At 43.4% G+C, this 16,852-nt stretch overlaps 2 protein-coding genes across 3 annotated transcripts in view; one reads left to right on the forward strand and one right to left on the reverse strand.

Annotated features, from left to right (window-relative positions):
* LOC128657359 (gastrula zinc finger protein XlCGF67.1-like) overlaps nucleotides 1–7,168 on the reverse strand; it is a 101,355-nt gene extending 94,187 nt beyond the window's left edge. The window contains exon 1 of the mRNA XM_053711677.1: nucleotides 7,004–7,168. The gene's annotated coding sequence lies outside the window, so the exon portion shown is untranslated. The remainder of the gene's footprint in view (nucleotides 1–7,003) is intronic.
* Nucleotides 1–16,852, forward strand: part of LOC128657355 (oocyte zinc finger protein XlCOF7.1-like) — a 190,822-nt gene that overhangs the window by 88,525 nt on the left and 85,445 nt on the right. Inside the window, exon 1 of one of the 2 annotated variants that reach the window (XM_053711671.1) lies at nucleotides 7,283–7,465. The exons of the other annotated variant lie outside the window; for it this stretch is intronic. The gene's annotated coding sequence lies outside the window, so the exon portion shown is untranslated. Of the gene's footprint in view, nucleotides 1–7,282; nucleotides 7,466–16,852 lie in introns of those variants that run through there. 2 annotated transcript variants of the gene reach the window in all.

Below are 16,852 nucleotides of genomic sequence, written 5' to 3' on the forward strand. Positions count from 1 at the left end.
GTTAAAGTGGCAATTGATTGGATTTCAGAAAAAGAATACATCACTATGTATACCTGTGAATCTAATATGATATGGCCATATAATTTGAAAGCTGTACTTCACTGTCCATGCCCAAAACTCCCTACACAAATATCCAAGATGTTGACTTTTAAAAATGTGATTGGGGCATGGCAGAAATTTTGTAAAGAAATAGGAATAACCCCATTTATCACTGATTATTTACCTATTAAAGGCTCGCCAGAATTTAATCCGGGATTCACATATAAGGTATTTGATAGATGGAAAGGGCAGGGCTTGATATGGATCAAGCAATTGGTCACAGCAGATACTGTAATCAAATCCTTTCACGATATTGCAATAGAATATGGTCTCCCTCCCAAAGATCATTTTGCATATTTGCAAATTATACATTTTATTTCAGATCTTAGACTAAAATATGGCACGGACTGCTTTCATGCTCCTTTAAGGAATTTAATAAATCATTACCAGACAGCATCCTATTCAAACTCCCCTTTCTATCGTCTGATGAACTCAGTTGATAACATATCTCAATTGGGAAAAATTGTGTTGAAATGGCAGAAAAGGTTTTCAGAAGTAAGTATAACTGATATTCAACTAAGTTTGAAACTTCTTACAAAAACAGGTAGTGCATTAACATGGCGAGAAGCACATCTGAAAATTATTCATTCTACTTATATCACACCAGACAAACTTTCAAAATGGTATAGAAATACAATTTGCTGCTGAAAAATGTAACGCGCAACAGGCAGGCAGACAGACCTACTGCACTGTATTTGGGCCTGTCCTAAAATACAACAACTCTGGCTGAAAATTAATTTTTGGTTAAATAGAATTCTAATGGCAGAGATAAACCTTGAGGCACAATTAGTAATTTTTCTATGAAAATTTCCACAACATAAAAATTATAAATTACTTAATACTATAATACTTTTAACTATAAACTTAATCCTAAAAAATTGGAAACTACCTAAGTGTGATGCGGGAATCCAGACGTGGACCCGTTGCTCAGTGTGCCTAGAGGGATATGGCTGCACCTCACTGACGAGGCCCACAATAGGCTGAAACGTGCGTCTGGGGTTTTGCCGTTTCTCTTGTTCAGAGAGGGATTGCCTGGTATTTCGGGGCTGGACTGCACTGTTAAGTCAGGATCAGACTGATATGCTACAGGAAAGTTCTTCTCTGTGAAAGGCACATATTGAGCAAAAAGAGGCTGCTTCTAGGGTGGTAACTAGCCATAGAACAAGCTATTATGCTATTGTTCATTCCCAGGTTGAGCGCTTCTCTCTTTTTATTTACCTAAATTTACTGTCTTTAAAAAAGAAGTAGTCAAGCAATGTATGGTGGAACAAATTGCATTACAAAATGCCAGTGATATTCAGTTAAATGTATTTTTTTTAAAATGGCTGGCGGTTTATACAGTCTCTTCCACCCATTGCACAAAAGCAATTAGTGAAGCCTATTAGGCACACAGCATTTATACTCCAGAACATTCATGCTGGTCACTACCCACAGTTTTGGGTAGACTAGAGGGGGATAGGGGCGGGAGCTGGAGACCTGTTTCATTTTTTTATTTTTTTTTCCCCTCTTTCTCCCCCCCCCTCCCCTTTTTGTTGTGTGTTTCTAAGTACTTAAAACTGGAAAAAGAAGAAAAAAAAGAGGGACTTTGTATTTAAAATTATAAGATATGGTACAAGAATATATATATATTGAGATGGTTTGTGAGAAAATTATATTTTTCTATTGTCTATTTTAGACTAATTTTGTATAAAATGTTTTGAGCGTCAATAAGTTTTCTATGTTAGAAGAGATATTGATGTACATATATGCTTACGTGGATTATTTAATAAGAGAATTATCTTGTTAGTAACCAGAATGTATGACAACCAAATTTGTTGGCGTATTATCTTTTTCATTAGTGATTGTATCATGTCCTGACTTATAAATAAATATTTAAAAGAATTTAAAATTATTCAATCCCATCCTGCTATATTTATTCTGAGATTGGACAATCATTATCTGTTGAAATCACATTTAATGTGATCTCACTTAAGAATATTAGCAAATAAATATGGTAAACCAAGCGCTAGAAAAAATGCCTAAAGCTCCCTTCCCAAAAAGTCCCCTAGCGGACTTTGGGTAGCAAAAATACAACAAGGAAGGAAGGGAGCGCTATAAGCTTAATAGGCTAAAAGAGCTAGATAAGTCTGTACTTGGCACATATAATCACAATTTTAATTACTTTTTACAATAAAAACATATGGTTATGGCAGCAGCCTAAGGATGACGGCAGCCTAAAAATAGCATGGATCCATGATATGTATATAATAAAACAAAAGATAAATAGATGATGACAACAGATAAAACAATGTATATGTGTAAAAGCAATCCTATAAAATCCTATAAATTTCTAAAAAAATCTGGCTAAGGATACCTTTGAAAGCTCAAAAAACGATGCAATATTCAAAAATGCAGAACACAGTGTCCAAGATATAAAAGTCAGTGTCCAAAAAAATTCTATCCAAAACAGGTGTATGTGTTCAATAACTTGGTGACCAAATGATGTCCAAACTGAAGTGTGTTAGCAATCCAATAAATCTAAATGTGTCAAAGCAGCAACAAAAAAAGTCATAAACAGTAGGCATGCGGATGCCTACTGTTATCGCTCCCTTTAAGAGTGCGTGTGGTGTGAGTTTATCCACGAAAGTTTGTGTCTGCCTACCCCTTTAGGATTGTGTAAGCAGGCGGCGAGTTTCCCTTTATGGCTGAGCTGGGTGTTCATGGTGCGATCTGTTCCTTTAACGCTGTGTGCGTGTGGTGCAAGTTGTCCATTTAAAGGCTGTGAGTGCTGTGTGTCCATGCTCTACCCCTGTCCCTTTAAGACAGAGTGTACCTTTAAGGCTGTATGTGTTGCATGAGGATGCATACTGTTATCGCTCCCTTTAAGACTGTGCATGTGGTGTGGCTTTACCCACCAAAGGTTCTGTGTGCCCCTTTAAGACTGTGTGTACAGGTGCCAGGCTGCTTTTTACGGTTGGGCTGTGTGAACATTACTGTGATTTCTCCCTTTAAGACTGTGTGTGTGTGTGGTGCAAGTTGACACTTTAAAGGCTGTGTGACCAGTGAGCTGCCCTTTAACCCCTTAATGACCACAGCACTTTTCCATTTTCTGTCCGTTTGGGACCAAGGCTATTTTTACATTTCTGCGGTGTTTGTGTTTAGCTGTAATTTTCCCCTTACTCATTTAATGTACCCACACATATTATATACCGTTTTTGTCGCCATTAAATGGACTTTCAAAATATACCATTATTTTCATCATATCTTATAATTTACTATAAAAATTTTTATAAAATATGAGGAAAAAATGGAAAAAAACACACTTTTTCTAACTTTGACCCCCAAAATCTGTTATACATCTACAACCACCAAAAAAAACATATGCTAAATAGTTTCTAAATTTTGTCCTGAGTTTAGAAATACCCAATGTTTACATGTTCTTTGCTTTTTTTGCAAGTTATAGGGCCATAAATACAAGTAGCACTTTGCTATTTCCAAACCACTTTTTTTCAGAATTAGCGATAGTTATATTGGGACACTGATATCTTTCAGGAATCCCTGAATATCCATTGACATGTATATATTTTTTTTTAGAAGACATCCCAAAGTATTGATCTAGGCCCATTTTGGTATATTTCATGCCACCATTTCACCGCCAAATGCGATCAAATAAAAAAAATTGTTCACTTTTTCACAATTTTTTTCACAAACTTTAGGTTTCTCACTGAAATTATTTACAAAAAAACTTATGCAATTATAGCATACATGGTTGTAAATGCTTCTCTGGGATCCCCTTTGTTCATAAATAGCAGACATATATGGCTTTGGTTTTGCTTTTTACTAATTAGAAGGCTGCTAAATGCGACTGCGCACCACACGTGTATTATGCCCAGCAGTGAAGGGGTTAATTAGGGAGCATGTAGGGAGCTTCTAGGGTTAATTTTAGCTTCAGTGTAGTGTAGTAGACAACCCCAAGTATTGATCTAGGCCCATTTTGGTATATTTCATGCCACCATTTCACCGCCAAATGCAATCAAATTAAAAAAAACGCTAAATTTTTCACAATTTTAGGTTTCTCACTAAAATTATTTACAAACAGCATGTGCAATTATGGCACAAATGGTTGTAAATGGTTCTCTGGGATCCCCTTTGTTTAGAAATAACAGACATATATGACTTTGGCGTTGCTTTTTGGTAATTAGAAGGCCGCTAAGTGCTGCTGCGCATCACACGTGTATTATGGCTAGCAGTGAAGGGGTTAATTAGGTAGTTTGTAGGGAGCTTGCAGGGTTAATTTTAGCTTTAGTGTAGAGATCAGACTCCCACCTGACACATCAGACTCCCTGATCCCTCCCAAACAGCTCCCTTCCCTCCCCCACCCCACAATTGTCCCCGCCATCTTAAGTACTGGCAGAAAGTCTGCCAGTACTAAAATAAAAGTGTTTTTTTTTTAAAAAATAAAATACATTTTTAGCATATTTACATATGCTAGTTTGTAGGATCCCCCCTTAGCCCCCAACCTCCCTGATCCCCCCCAAAACAGCTCTCTGCCTTATTGGGGGCCATCTTGGGTACTGGCAGCTGTCTGCCAGTACCCAGTTTGCAAGAAAAATTGTTTTTTTTTTAATGATTATGTTATTTTTCTGTAGTGTAGCTTCCCCCCCCCCCACAGACCAATCCCCCACCCCCTGATTAAGGTATTTTATATAGATAAAAACTATTTTTTATTAACTTTAACTTTTAATACAAACTTTTTTTCTGTAGTGTAGCGGTTCCCACCCGCTCCCTCCCTGTGCACGCGCCCGCCCTCCCGTGCGCGCCTCCGATCACCCCCGCCCACGATCCCGCCCCCCTACACATCATCAAGGCCACCGATGGCCGCCACCCGCCTCCCGAACCGGCTCCCACCCACCAACGAATTTAGCCGGTGATGTCCGGTGCAGAGAGGGCCACAGAGTGGCTCTCTCTGCACCGGATTGCTAAAAAAGGTTATTGCAGGATGCCTCAATATCGAGGCATCACTGCAATAACCGGAAAGCAACTGGAAGCGAGCAGGATCGCTTCCAGCTGCTTTCCAGACCAAGGATGTACGCTACACGTCCTCGGTCATTAAGTGTATTTTTTTTGAGGACGTGTGGCGTACGTCCTTGGTCGTTAAGGGGTTAAGGTTGTGCTGTGTGAATATTATTTTCTCAGCAGTTTGTACAATAGGTACTGAAGGGGCTGCTTTAAAAGGAAAGACTACACCAGAATTGTAATTGTTTTAAAAGATAGACAACCCCTTTATTACCCATTCCCCAGTTTTGCATAACCAACACAGTTATATTAATATACTTTTTACCTCTGTGATAACCTTTTATCTAAGCATCTTCTGACAGTCCCCTGATCACATGACCTTTTATTTATTATCTATTGACTTGCATTTTAGCCAATTAGTGGTGCGTTGTGCTTACTCTTAAATAACTTCACGGACGTGAGCACAATGTTATCTATATGGCACACATGAAGAAGCAGTCTCCTGTTGTGAAAAGGTAATAAAAAAGTATGTGATAAGAGGCTGTCTGTAGTGGCCTAGAAACAGGCAGAAATTTAGAGGTTTAAATGTTATAATATAAAGTATATTAAAGGGACACTGAACCAATTTTTTTTCTTTTGCAATTCAGATAGAGCATGCAATTTTAAGCAACTTTCTAATTTACTCCGATTAACAATTTTTCTACATTTTCTTGCTATCTTTATTTGAAAAAGAAGGCATCTAAGCAAAGGAGCCAGACAATTTTTGGTTCAGAACACTGGACAGCACTTATTTATTGGTGGGTGAATTTATCCACCAATCAGCTAGAACAACCCAGGTTGTTCACAAAAAATGGGCCGGCATCTAAACTTACATTCTTGCTTTTCAAATAAAGATACCAAGAGAATGAAGAAAATTTGATAATAAGAGTAAATTAGAAAGTTGCTTAAAATTGCATGCTCTATCTGAATCACGAAATAAAAAATTTGGGTTCAATTTCTCACTCTGGTGCTAATGACGGCTCAGAGCCGTCATGAGCACTCTCCCACCTTGAGGGAGATCTGGGGGCTCCTAACTGCTCCTACCCCGGCGATTGTGCCTGTAGAGTGACAGGCATCGTCGGGGCTTCACGTGATGCGCAGTGACGTCATGCGTAGTGACGTGATGACGTCACCGCGCAACTTTATTTATACTTAACAATGTTAAGTATAGGAGGAGGGGGCATGCTGCTTAGAAACCTGTATCTCAGGCATCTAAGCAGCTACAGACCCTCAAGACCCACTGTTGGAAAGGTAATCGCCTAACCTTTCCAACAGTGTAAGCCTTGGGGGTCTGTAAAAAAAAAAAAAGTTAAATTTTTTCCCCAAAAAAATTAAAAAAGCCTTAGAAAATATTAGCACCCAGGTGGGAAAGTGCTTAGCACTCTAACAATGTTGGTTCAAGGTTGTGCAAAGCTGGGGAATGGGTAGTAAAGGCATAATCTATCTTTTTATACATTACCAATTTTAGTGTTGACTTTCCCTTAAAGTGTCTGTGTACAGTAAACAGTTACACTTGTATAAAAACCATGTAGCTGAGGTTTAGATACAATGTATCCATGTAAAAGTCTATGAGGAAAACACAGGGATGGCTCCCCTTTTAGTTCCTGGAGGTAGCCCTCATCTGAACCCCCATAACAATTTTTGAAGTAAAAATAATTTAGAACTCTAAAGTCAGATTTGACCCAATACTGGCATGGATTATTATTCAGAGGATTCTGCACACAGAGCAAATAAATGCAGGTGCAGGACACAATCAGCACTTCCTACATTACATACCTTGTATTGTGACTTCATTCCCCTATAACGCTCATACACCCAGCACCCTAGAATGTGCCTGTATATAGCTGCAAATTCATTTAAACTGACTGACCGTTATGCTTCTTTCACATTGCTCCGCATGATCCATGCTCTTCATTTTAAAACAAATGACAGATGTTGCGGTAAACTAACTTCTCCTCACGTCCAGGTTATTGTATCACACATCCGGGTGTAGCAGTAGCATCTAGATCCTTTGCAGCTAAAGGACAGGTGTTGTATCATAAATGGTTCCCCTGTAGAATTCCGGGACTTCTCGGCAAGAATCGGAACTGAATGGGAGTGGGTAGCTGCGGGGGGCGGAGTTCCGATTGTTGCCGAGGACCCGGAATTCTACAGGGGCACCATTTCTGATACAACACCGGTGAACTCAGACAATCCACGTGACTGCAGTCAAACATCATCGGTCCTTTGGCAGGACGGGATCTAGCCGCTACCGGGTAGTAGATGTGATTTTGAAGCTGAGCCTGTGTGTGACACAGAAGGCAAAGTGGCAGCTAACGGGAGCCGCTTGATGGTGGGGGAGAGGGATGAAGAGGTGGTTATGTGTGAGGCAGAGAGGAGAGTTTGTACAGGTGCCGGGGTGTGAGACGGTTGGGGGCTTAGAGTCTACAGGGGCTGGTGTATTTTATAGTTGGGGCTTAGAGTCTGTATAGAAGATGAGCAGGTGTGAGACAGAGGGTGACTGACAATCTGTACAGGGGCTGGGTTGTGAGTCAGAGGGGTAGCTTATAGCCTGCAACGGCTGGGGTCTAAAAAAAAAGTGGGGGCTAAGAAACTGTACAGGGGCTGGGGTGTGAGACAGAGTAGGTCTGAGAGTCTGTAGAGCAACAGTAGTATGTGAGACAGAGGGGAGTCGAGAGTCTGTAGAGTGAAACAGAGGGGAGTCGAGAGTCTTACTGCGGCTGGGGTGTTAGAGTCTCAACAGGGGCCTTTGTGTTTTACAGAGGGGGGCTTAGAGTCTGTAAATGGGCTGAACTGTGAGTCAGATTGGGCCTGACAGTTTGTACAACGACTGGAATGTAAGGCAAAGGGGGGTGAAAGTTTGTAGAGCAACAATGGTATCAGACAAAGAGGGGTTGGAAGTCTGTACAGGGGCTGGGGTGTGACTGTCAGACAGGAAACTGAAAATCTGTGCAGGGCTTGGGGTGTGAGACAGGGGGCTGAAAGTATGTACAGGGGCAAGGATGGTGAGGGGGACTGAGTATGTACAGGGGATATGCTTTGAGACAGAGGGAGTTGAGAGTCTGTACAGAGGCTGGGGTATAAAACAGAGAGGGGGTAAGTGACAGGGGTCTATGAACTTTTTAAGGGTCTGGGGTGTGAAACAAAGGGGATTGAGAGTCTGTACAGGGGCTGGAGTGTGAGACAAAGGAGGACTAAGAACCTGTAGTGGGGCTGGTGTGTAAGGCAGATGGGGGCTGTGAGTCTTTACAGGGGCTGGCATGTGTATTGGGGGGGGGGGGCAGAACTTGTACAGGGGTTGGGGTGTGAGGCAGAGGGGCTGAGAGACTTTACAGGGGTGGTGGCATGCATCAGAGGGGAGCTGAGAGCCTGTACAGGGACTGGAAAATGTTAGACAGAGGGGGCTATGAGTCTGTACAGGGGCTGGGGTGTGAGGCAGAGGGGGCTATGAGTCTGTACAGGGGCTGGGGTGTGAGACAGAGGGGGCTATGAATAAAAAGAGAGAAGCGCTCAACCTGGGAACGAACAATAGCATAATAGCTTGTTCTATGGCTAGTTACCACCCTAGAAGCAGCCTCTTTTTGCTTAATATGTGCCTTTCACAGAGAAGAACTTTCCTGTAGCATATCAGTCTGATCCTGACTTAACAGTGCAGTCCAGCCCCGAAATACCAGGCAATCCCTCTCTGAACGAGAGACACGGCAAAATCCCAGACGTACGTTTCGGCCTATTGTGGGCCTTGTCAGTGAGGTGCCGCCATATCCCTCTAGGCACATTGAGTCTGTACAGTGTCTGGGGTGTGAGACAGAGGGGGCTGAGAGCTTGTTTAGGGGCTGGGGTGTGAGACAGAGGCGGCTGAGAGCTTGTTTAGGGGTTGGGGTGTAAGACAGAGGGGGCTATGAATAAAAAGAGAGAAGCGCTCAACCTGGGAATGAACAATAGCATATAAGCTTGTTCTATGGCTAGTTACCACCCTAGAAGCAGCCTCTTTTTGCTTAATATGTGCCTTTCACAGAGAAGAACTTTCCTGTAGCATATCAGTCTGATCCTGACTTAACAGTGCAGTCCAGTCCTGAAATACCAGGCAATCCCTCTCTGAACGAGAGAAACGGCAAAACCCCAGACGTATGTTTCGGTCTATTGTGGGCCTTGTCAGTGAGGTGCCGCCATATCCCTCTAGGCACATTGAGTCTGTACAGGGTCTGGGGTGTGAGACAGAGGGGGCTTAGAGCTTGTTTAGGGGCTGGGGTGTAAGAAAGAGGGGGCTGAGAGCTTGTTTAGGGGCTGGGGTGTGAGACAGAGGCGGCTGAGAGCTTGTTTAGGGGCTGGGGTGTGAGACAGAGGTGGCTGAGAGCTTGTTTAGGGGTTGGGGTGTAAGACAGTGGGGGCTGAGAGCTTGTTTAGGGGCTGGGGTGTGATACAGAGGGGGCTATGAGTCTGTACAGGGGCTGAGGTGTGAGACAGAGGGGGCCGAGAGCTTGTTTAGGGGCTGGGGTGTGATACAGAGGGGGCTATGAGTCTGTACAGGGGCTGAGGTGTGAGACAGAGGGGGCCGAGAGCTTGTTTAGGGGCTGGGGTGTGAGACAGAGGGGGCTATGAGTCTGTACAGGGGCTGGGCTGAGAGCTTGTTTAGGGGCTAGGGTTTGAGATAGAGGGGGTTGAGAGCTTGTTTAGGGGCTGGGCTGTGAGACAGAGGGGGCTGAGAGCTTGTTTAGGGGCTGGGCTGTGAGACAGAGGGGGCTGAGAGCTTGTTTAGGGGCTGGGCTGTGAGACAGAGGGGGTGAGAGCTTGTTTAGGGGCTGGGCTGTGAGACAGAGGGGGCTGAGAGCTTGTTTAGGGGCTGGGCTGTGAGACAGAGGGGGCTGAGAGCTTGTTTAGGGGCTGGGCTGTGAGACAGAGGGGGCTGAGAGCTTGTTTAGGGGCTGGGCTGTGGGACAGAGGGGGCTGAGAGCTTGTTTAGGGGCTGGGCTGTGGGACAGAGGGGACTGAGAGCTTGTTTAGGGGCTGGGCTGTGAGACAGAGGGGACTGAGAGCTTGTTTAGGGGCTGGGCTGTGAGACAGAGGGGGCTGAGAGCTTGTTTAGGGGCTGGGCTGTGAGACAGAGGGGGCTGAGAGCTTGTTTAGGGGCTGGGCTGTGAGACAGAGGGGGCTGAGAGCTTGTTTAGGGGCTGGGCTGTGAGACAGAGGGGGCTGAGAGCTTGTTTAGGGGCTGGGCTGTGAGACAGAGGGGGCTGAGAGCTTGTTTAGGGGCTGGGCTGTGAGACAGAGGGGGCTGAGAGCTTGTTTAGGGGCTGGGCTGTGAGACAGAGGGGGCTGAGAGCTTGTTTAGGGGCTGGGGTGTGAGACAGAGGGGGCTGAGAGCTTGTTTAGGGGCTGGGCTGTGAGACAGAGGGGGCTGAGAGCTTGTTTAGGGGCTGGGCTGTGAGACAGAGGGGGCTGAGAGCTTGTTTAGGGGCTGGGCTGTGAGACAGAGGGGGCTGAGAGCTTGTTTAGGGGCTGGGCTGTGAGACAGAGGGGGCTGAGAGCTTGTTTAGGGGCTGGGGTGTGAGACAGAGGGGGCTGAGAGCTTGTTTAGGGGCTGGGCTGTGAGACAGAGGGGGCTGAGAGCTTGTTTAGGGGCTGGGCTGTGAGACAGAGGGGGCTGAGAGCTTGTTTAGGGGCTGGGCTGTGAGACAGAGGGGGCTATGAGTCTGTACAGGGGCTGGGGTGTGAGACAGAGGGGGCTGAGAGCTTGTTTAGGGGCTGGGGTTTGAGATAGAGGGGGTTGAGAGCATGTTTAGGGGCTGGGGTGTGAGACAGAGGGGGCTGAGAGCTTGTTTAGGGGCTGGGGTGTGAGACAGAGGGGGTTGAGAGCTTGTTTAGGGGCTGGGGTGTGAGACAGAGGGGGCTGAGAGCTTGTTTAGGGGCTGGGGTGTGAGACAGAGGGGGCTGAGAGCTTGTTTAGGGGCTGGGGTGTGAAACAGAGGGGGCTGAGAGCTTGTTTAGGGGCTGGGGTGTGAGACAGAGGGGACTGAGAGCTTGTTTAGGGGCTGGGGTGTGAGACAGAGGGGACTGAGAGCTTGTTTAGGGGCTGGGGTGTGAGACAGAGGGGACTGAGAGCTTGTTTAGGGGCTGGGGTGTGAGACAGAGGGGGCTGAGAGCTTGTTTAGGGGCTGGGGTGTGAGACAGAGGGGGCTGAGAGGTTGTTTAGGGGCTGGGGTGTGAGACAGAGGGGGCTGAGAGCTTGTTTAGGGGCTGGGGTGTGAGACAGAGGGGGCTGAGAGCTTGTTTAGGGGCTGGGGTGTGAGACAGAGGGGGCTGAGAGCTTGTTTAGGGGCTGGGGTGTGAGACAGAGGGGGCTGAGAGCTTGTTTAGGGGCTGGGGTGTGAGACAGGGGGCTCTGAGTCTGTTAAAAAGAAGAGAAGAGGCGCCAAATAGTGTGTACCGTTTAAGCTACAAGAGGCCAAAACCCCATATGAATCTTACTTACAAGATTTTCAGCACTTGAGAAGTGCCACATGTGCCTTCTGAACAATTAGCTTTTGTCCAGCTAGCTGTGTTAGCCTATATTCCTCCAGTATCAAGCTATACAAAAGAAAAACACAGAAGTGCCACAATAGTGTGTATCAGTGAGAACAATGACAGATGCGCAAAGTATGAAATGTACTCACGAGATATAAGGCACTTGAGAACTGCTACAAAGACCTCCTGGACACTTATCAGCTGTCCAGATCACTGTGTTCACAAGTGTTCCTCTGGGCATAAACGAAATATTCAAAATATCTCCGAAACCGCCTCAGGATTCACTCACAAAAATGACATAAAAATGGCAGATAAAAAACTGATATGCCGTGCTACTTGTAATATATAAAATGTTTAATTTAAAACAAATCTTTTCACAACGCGTTTCCCGGTTTCTAAGACCGTTTCCTCCGGTGTATATTATGATACAAAGTAGCACAGTTTATAAAGCCCATGTCGGCGTCTAACACGACATAGAGCGCATGCGTGAGCAACTTCGAACCCGTATAGCCAATCAGCAACATTCGAAAAACCGGCTTGATAATGATAGGTTACTAGGCAAGAGGCTTGGTTAACCCAGCCTTACTTTTTAGCCAATGGGCCAAAAGTTGTTGATATCGTGTACCCAATCATTACGCCCCGAAAACCTTTAGCGTAAAAGTACCAATGATTCAATGTATCTTTGATATACCTAGATTAAAAATAAATTATGTTGCTCACTAAAGTTAACAGCAAAAATTACCAGTTGTGATGAGCCTGTCGATGTTACCGATGGTTAAATAACGGATAGTTGTTCAAGCATTTACATATAAAAACAACAAATCCTATATCAACTAATTGGATATACATATACGGATACAAAGCAAATATAAATCAATTAAAACAATTTAAAAATTACTTCTATATAAAATAAGAGGAAAGAGAACAGCGGAGTCTCTATAGAAGTGCGCAAATGATCACAGCATGTAGAAGATGGCGGATTCAGCAACCAGCAATCCAGGCAGCTCTCTTAGAAGTTGTAGATGAACGTCGGGAACCTGTGGATGACAGATAGAAGAGGCGCCTCATGGGACAAGTATCGTCTTGAGCAACAGAGGAGAACAAATACAGCGGACCCCCCACAGAGTATTATTCACAAGAGCGGCGGTACAAACGTGTACCCAGACAAACAGGACGGAACCAAAAGTCGACCGTCAGACAAGCGCAAACTCAGTACGCTAAGGCAGACGTCACTCAGCAGACAGCGTCAGAGTCGACCCAGCAGAGGAACCAATAGAGTTGATGGAAACTCGGCACAGCGGACCTCCAAGGGGGAATCAGGAACAGAACCAAATTGCACCAACGGCAACAATAATAGATATCAGGCAGGTGTGATATACTCAAGGAAATATTTATTGAGTATAAACAGATAAAAACATGCGTCCAGCAACGCGTTTCTCAACATAGTTGTTTCATGCTCTCCCCATCTTTTCTTAAGGGGTCGTGAGGACCTCCCTATATATTGATCTTTGTTTCTGTTATGCTCTCCCCATCTTTTCTTAAGGGGTCGTGAGGACCTCCCTATATATTGACACTCCCCATCTTTTCTTAAGGGGTTGTGAGGACCTCCCTATATATTGACACTCCCCATCTTTTCTTAAGGGGTCGTGAGGACCTCCCTATATATTGACATTTCCCATCTTTTCTTAAGGGGTCGTGAGGACCTCCCTATATATTGAGCTCTCCCCATCTTTTCTTAAGGGGTCGTGAGGACCTCCCTATATATTGATCTCAATATATAGGGAGGTCCTCACGACCCCTTAAGAAAAGATGGGGAGAGCATAACAGAAACATAAAGAAAGGGATTATGAATCATAGTGTTCCACGACACAGCATCCATTGTCATGATGGACAAACTGATACTTTTAGTATTTATCCTCTGGAATTTATTGCTCCTAAATGGGGTAGAAATAGGCTAGTTCACCTTAGACAGAGAGAGACGTTTTGGATCTGGAAACTTAAGACCCTTGTACCACATGGCCTAAATGAGAATATAGACATGGCTGCCTTCAATTGATATCTATATTAGGGATCAGTCATGACAGAGGCACGAATATTGGCAATTTTAATTTGTCTATCTTAAAAATAGGTTGGTTATCATCAGAATCCAAGATGTCATCTAGTTATCAAATAGGTATCATGCATAACAAAATATTAAGCTGAAATTTGTTTTAGGGGATTTGAAACAAGAGGTATGATGTTTATTCATATTATAGAATTTATTGTTATCAATTACAAATTGTATGGCATCAATGGTATTTTATATAGAAGTAATTTTTAAATTGTTTTAATTGATTTTATATTTGCTTTGTATCCGTATATGTATATCCAATTAGTTGGTATAGGATTTGTTGTTTTTATATGTAAATGCTTGAACAACTATCCGTTATTTAACCATTGGCAACATCGACAGGCTCATCACAACTGGTAATTTTTGCTGTTAACTTTAGTGAGCAACATAATTTATTTTTAATCTAGGTATATCAGATACATTGAATCATCGGTACTTTTACGCTAAAGGTTTCGGGGCGTAATGATTGGGTACACGATATCAACAACTTTTGGCCCATTGGCTAAAAAGTAAGGCTGGGTTAACCAAGCCTCTTGCCTAGTAACCTATCATTATCAAGCCGGTTTTTCGAATGTTGCTGATTGGCTATACGGGTTCGAAGTTGCTCACGCATGCGCTCTATGTCGTGTTAGACGCCGACATGGGCTTTATAAACTGTGCTACTTTGTATCACCTGAGGAAACGGTCTTAGAAACCCGGGAAACGCGTTGTGAAAAGATTTGTTTTAAATTAAACATTTTATATATTACAAGTAGCACGGCATATCAGTTTTTTATCTGCCATTTTTATGTCATTTTTTTAGTGAATCCTGAGGCGGTTTCGGAGATATCTTGAATATTTCGTTTATGCCCAGAGGAACACTTGTGAACACAGTGATCTGGACAGCTGATAAGTGTCCAGGAGGTCTTTGTAGCAGTTCTCAAGTGCCTTATATCTCGTGAGTACATTTCATACTTTGCGCATCTGTCATTGTTCTTACTGATACACACTATTGTGGCACTTCTGTGTTTTTCTTTTGTATAGCTTGATACTGGAGGAATATAGGCTAACACAGCTAGCTGGACAAATGCTAATTGTTCAGAAGGCACATGTGGCACTTCTCAAGTGCTGAAAATCTTGTAAGTAAGATTCATATGGGGTTTTGGCCTCTTGTAGCTTAAACGGTACACACTATTTGGCGCCTCTTCTCTTCTTCTTTTTAATAGAACTTGCGACTGCCAACATCGATCTGGAATGAGTTTGCTGCCTGGAGGATTATGAAATATCTCCTAAAGTGTGGACTTTCTTTGCAATATCTGCATTTGAGATGGTTATATCATTTTTTATCTAACATTTCTCTTATTGAGACGGATATATCACTTTTAACTTGCAATTTATTAATATTATGTTACAATTCTGAGTAGTTTGGACACTACCACTCATTCAGTACAGGGTTCTAGTGCACATCACTTTAACACCAATTATGTTTTATAATTTTGAGGGCGCATCTGATTTTTATTTTATTCTGGCTCTGAGTCTGTACAGGGGCTGGGGTGTGAGCCAGAGGGGGCTGAGAGCTTGTGCAGAGACTTCAGTGAGAAAGAGAGAGGGGCTGATAGTCTGTACAGGGGCTGAGGTGTGAGACAGAGGGTGGCTGTGAACCAGTACAGCAACTGAGGTGTGAAACAGAGGGAGGTAGAGAGTATTATAGGGGCTTGGGTGTGAGACAGAGGTGGCTATGAGTCTGTACAGAGGCTGAGATGTGAGACAGCGGGGGGCTGAGAGACTTTACAGGGACTTGGGCATGCATCAGAGGGGGGCTGAGAGCCTGTACATGGACTGGAATGTGAGACAGAGGGGGCTATGAGTCTGTACAGGGGCTGGGGTGTGAGACAGAGGGGGCTGAGAACTTGTACAGAGACTGGGGTGAGAAAGAGAGAGGGGCTGATAGTCTGTACAGGGGCTGAGGTGTGATAGATGGTGGCTGAGAGTGTTACAGGAGCTGGGATGTGAGATAGGGGGAGCTGAGAGACTGTACAGGGGGAGCTGAGAGACTGTACAGGGGGAGCTGAGAGACTGTACAGGGGTTTGGATGTGAGACGGGAGGTTGAAAGTATGTACAGGGGCTGGGGTGTGAGGCAAATAGGGACTAGTACAATGAGAACGCTGTATTTGAGGGTGTGGGGACATGATGGGTCACAGGAAGTCATTCTGCATGGTGGCGCTTTACAGGATGTGACATAACCGAGGAAAAGTCCCTAATAAATTATGTTTATTATTATTCAATATTATTATTATTATTATTATTATTATTACTGCTGCTATTATTAGCCATTTATGCCTCCCTTAATGGCATTTATAGAGGTGAAAACTAAAGGGTGACCGTGGAATGAAGCCTTTTAAAGAGATAGTCTACTTGATTTTTTAATTGTTTAAAACGATAGATAATGCCTTTACTACTCATTCCCCAGCTTTGCATAACCAACATTGTTATAATTATATACTTTTATAACCTCTAAATATACAAATTTCTGATCCACTGAAGGCCACCTCTTACCTCAGTGTTTTTTATTAGATTTGTTACAGCCATACAGTGCTAGTTCATGTGTGTCATATAGATAACATTGTGCTCACTCTCATGTTATGAAGGAATTAGAACTAATTGGCTAAAATGCGTCTATAAAAAGCAATGAGATAAGGGGCAGTCTCAGTGCATCTAAGCAGAGGCTTAGATACAGGTAATCATAGAGGTAAAAAGTATATTAATATTACAGTATTGGTTATGCAAAACTGGGGAATGAATAATAAAGGGATTACCGTATCTGTCCCTTTAACTAAATTTGAAGAGGAAACCACATCCCAGAGCAAAACAATATATATAATGTATATAATTATGAAGTTGTGTTAACAGAAGCACAACAAGTGTGCTGTTCAGAGGGTAGTAGGTATAATGACAAGTCTTTAAGTAAATGTAGTAGGGCAAATACAACTTTACAGACTTTAGACCCTGCCATTTTTTATTTTCTAGTTGCCGTGATACTTTGGTGCCCAGTATTTGTTCTGCTGTAACTTAAGCATCCACCCATAATTTGTAATTTAATCCTATGATTAAGGTAATATGTGGGTTAT

Source organism: Bombina bombina, chromosome 4, assembly GCF_027579735.1.
Source record: "Bombina bombina isolate aBomBom1 chromosome 4, aBomBom1.pri, whole genome shotgun sequence".
NCBI classification, from domain to species: Eukaryota; Metazoa; Chordata; class Amphibia; order Anura; family Bombinatoridae; genus Bombina; species Bombina bombina.